The sequence below is a fragment of the Propithecus coquereli genome, unplaced genomic scaffold, assembly GCF_000956105.1.
Source record: "Propithecus coquereli isolate 6110/MARCELLA unplaced genomic scaffold, Pcoq_1.0 Scaffold103, whole genome shotgun sequence".
Lineage (NCBI taxonomy): Eukaryota > Metazoa > Chordata > Mammalia > Primates > Indriidae > Propithecus > Propithecus coquereli.
In genome coordinates, this window is record NW_012134192.1 from 3,987,844 (window position 1) to 3,991,459 (window position 3,616).

The following is a 3,616-nucleotide window of genomic DNA, read 5'->3' on the forward strand; positions in this document are numbered from 1 at the left end:
CTCGAACTCCTGTGCTCAAACAATCCACCTGCCTCGGCCTCCCAGAGTGCTTGTGTTATTTTCAAATATGAGTTATATCGTGGAACCAATACAGTGCAGACAGCTTGAAGTATCAATGATGCGTTTGGGAAGGATGTGGTTAATGAACACACAGTACAGTTGATGGTTTGAGAAGTTCTGTTGTGATGATATTAATCTTGAAAATGAGCCATGTGGGCGACCTGAGACCAAGATGGATAATGATGGGCTGAAAGCTGTAGCAGAAGTGAATCCATCTCAACCTATGTGTGAATTAACAGCAAGGTTTGATGTTACTATTCCAATAATATTGGACCATTTGAAACAAATTGGCAAGGTAAAGACGCTGGATAGATGAGTTCTGCATGAATTACATGAGCAGCAGAAAAGAAATCATCTCAAAGCTTGCTTTTTCTTTGCTGTCGTGACATAAAGGCAAACCATTGCTACACCATATTGTTACATATGATAAAAAATGGATTCTTTTTGACAATCACAAGCGTTTGACATAATGGTTGGATAAAGAGGAAGTGTCGAAGCACAGTCCAAAACTGAATATTCATCAAGAAAAGCTAATAGTGTCTGTTTGGTGGTCCAGTGCTGGTATTATCCACTACGGCTTCATGAAACCTGGTCATTCGATTACAGCGGATGTCTGCTACAACAGATTGGACAAAATGCTGAAGATGCTTGTGGTTAAGCAGCCAAGACTGGTCAACAAAGACAGGTTAATCCTCTTGCAAGACCACATGTCAGACAAACAATGCTGCTCAAACTACAGCGGCTGGACTTGGAAACTCTCTGTCATCCTCTGTATTCACCAGACCTTGCACCAACTGACTACCACTTCTTCCAGGCTTTGGACCACTTCTTGCAAGGAAATATGTTCAACTCTCAGCAAGCTGTGGAAAACACCTTTTGCGATTTCATGGCCACTCGCTCTGCAGGCTTCTTCGCTGCTGGCATAAATAAACTACCATTAAGATGGCAAAACTGTGTCGATAGTTTAGGTGCATACTTTGGTTAATTGTACTGCTTCTTGTTTGAGATCTAAACTACACTTTTGATTAGAAATCGGACACTTCATATTTAATAGCCTAATACCAAAGTGGCATGTTTTGGGGTGACATATTCTGAACTCCTCCATTTCCGATCGTTTTCACAATTATAATAAACTCAGTGCTTCACCAGCTTTTTCGCATTGAATCCGCGGGAACATCTCATGGGGCAGGTAGGTGCTACATTGCTGTTACCTGTAAGTGAGGAAGAGGAGAGATGGGGTGACTGGCACACAGTTGGCCTTCCATAAGTTATTTGAAGTCTAGAAGGAATATTACATTTTAAAAAATGGTATTTTCAACATATGTTTTCCATTCTCCAGAAATACTTTCCAAAAAGTGATGGAAAAACAATCCCATAAAAACAAAGAAAATGGGAAAGGCAATGACAATAATAAAAGGTGGGAACCGGAAGGAGGGACGGTGCATGATTTAGCAGGTCACAGAGCTGAAAACTTTACCAGACTCAACCCATGTCCAGAAGGAGCCTCATTCTTCAGAATCTCGGAGACAGCAAAGAGTTGGAGGCACTTGGAGACCTCTGAGAGTGACAGACAGGTGGGGTTAAAAACAGAATTTGAAGACACAGTTAAGCCCTTGGATCCCTTTGCCTAGGCCACACAGCTGGGTGACAATGGCCTCCCTGTCCTAGCAGAACAAGAGGGACTCTGACCTGAAGGACTCTGGGTGTAGAGCCAAGGATGGACTACCATACTGAGACCAGTGTTGGGGCTGAGAAGCAGATACCCCAAAATATGGAGCATTGCCATGCTGAACGAAGAAGGCTCAAGGTCTCTCTGACCTTTCTTCCCCCCACCACTGTCTTGCCCCAAAATGTCAAAGTTCCTTTATCTGCATAAGATGCAGCCCACCAAAAAGAACGATGATTTTTCTTCCCATCCCTGTAAGACTGAGAATGTAGCCACATCTGGACAGACCCTTTCACTGTCAAAGAGAACTATTTACAGGTTAACCTCTGTCCCCAGATCCACGCATTCTTCCTAGTAATCCTTTATTGCCCCTCAGTGGAGTTCCTCCTCTGCCCTCTCCCATAACCTGCGTTGCCAGGATGGTATAGAAGCTTCTGAACCCCTCTGGCAGGGGAGGGTAGATAATCACGCTGTGGTTCTCCCCGAGTATACGCATTAAATAAATTTGTATGCCTTTTCTCCAGTTCTTCTGCCTTTTGTGAGTTGATTTTTCAGTGACCCTTCAGAGGGTGACGGGATCTCCCTTGGCTTTGCCACACTGGGCGTCGAGTGACAAAGCTACAGGTTGGAAGGTGAGGCCCCTGCCCCAGCCCCTGTCCCCTCTTGGGCCTGAGAATGCTGCTGCCACGCTTACTCCCTTGCCCTGGGCAGATCTGTTTCTGTGGAAATAGGTCAGACCAAGGGAAAAGACCCACAGAGACTTTCTGTTGGGATCCGCAGGAAGACAACCACGCCAGGTCGTTTAGAATAAAGCCACCAATCGAGAAGCTGCCCGGCACACAGATTGCAATCAGCTTGTTAGTGCCTCCCTCTAAAATGTCAGTGCCATGGATCATGAGGCATTTACATCATCTGTCCAACAAAAGAGGGACGAAAACAAATGAAAAAGAAACAGAAAGAGCAAGTGGAAGGGGAAAGAAGAAGGAAACAAAGAATGCAGTGGGTGCAAGGAAACCTAAGCGAAAGAAAAAAGCAAATAAACTTCTAATTGACATCTTCCAAGAGATAAGAGAGCTTGGATTCTGGAGAACAGAATGCTATTTTTAAAGAAGAATTCTGTCAATTAAAAATAGCATAGCTGAAGTTAAATATTCAGCAGAAGGTTGGAAGATAAAGTGGAGGAAATCTCTCAGAAAGTGGAACAAAGAACATGGAATGGAAAATAGAGACAAAATAAGGAAATGAGGAGATTAATCTAGGAAGTCCGCTATTGGACGAATGCGTTCCAGAGGCAGCACAAAGATATTGGTTGCAAGGAAAGATTAGGCAACAGATGTCCCAGAACTGAAAGACCGTTGTTTTCAGATTGTAAAGTCCCTCAGGGTGTCCACAGGGCCATCTTGGACAGCCGCGCAAGTCGTGTCTACGGACTAAGATGGAAACAGCGCCCCCTAGAGGGATGCAGCATACAACCGCACATTCTGACGTGGCCACCCAACCAATGCAAAAAGGCCCACATGTTTGACTAGAAATTTCAGAGTACTAGGGATACAAAAAAAGTCTCAAAGCCTTCAGAGAGGAGAAATAAGTCTTAGCCAGGACCTTAAGAAAATGAATGGCACCAGACTTCTCCACGGAAACATCACAACCAGCAGATCATGGGACAATGCTTTGCAAATTTTGAGGAAAAATGATTTCAAACCTATAATTCTATGTCCAGCTATATCCATACTATTCTTAATTGTAAACAGCAGAATCTATATGGTTAGTTTAAGCAGATAAGAAATGTATTGCTCTCAGATTGCTCAGGTTGTTCACGGACTTTTCTGGTAAGCCAGAGAAGGCAGGCTCGTGTGCCACATTGCCCAGATCTACACCCAAGACCACTGC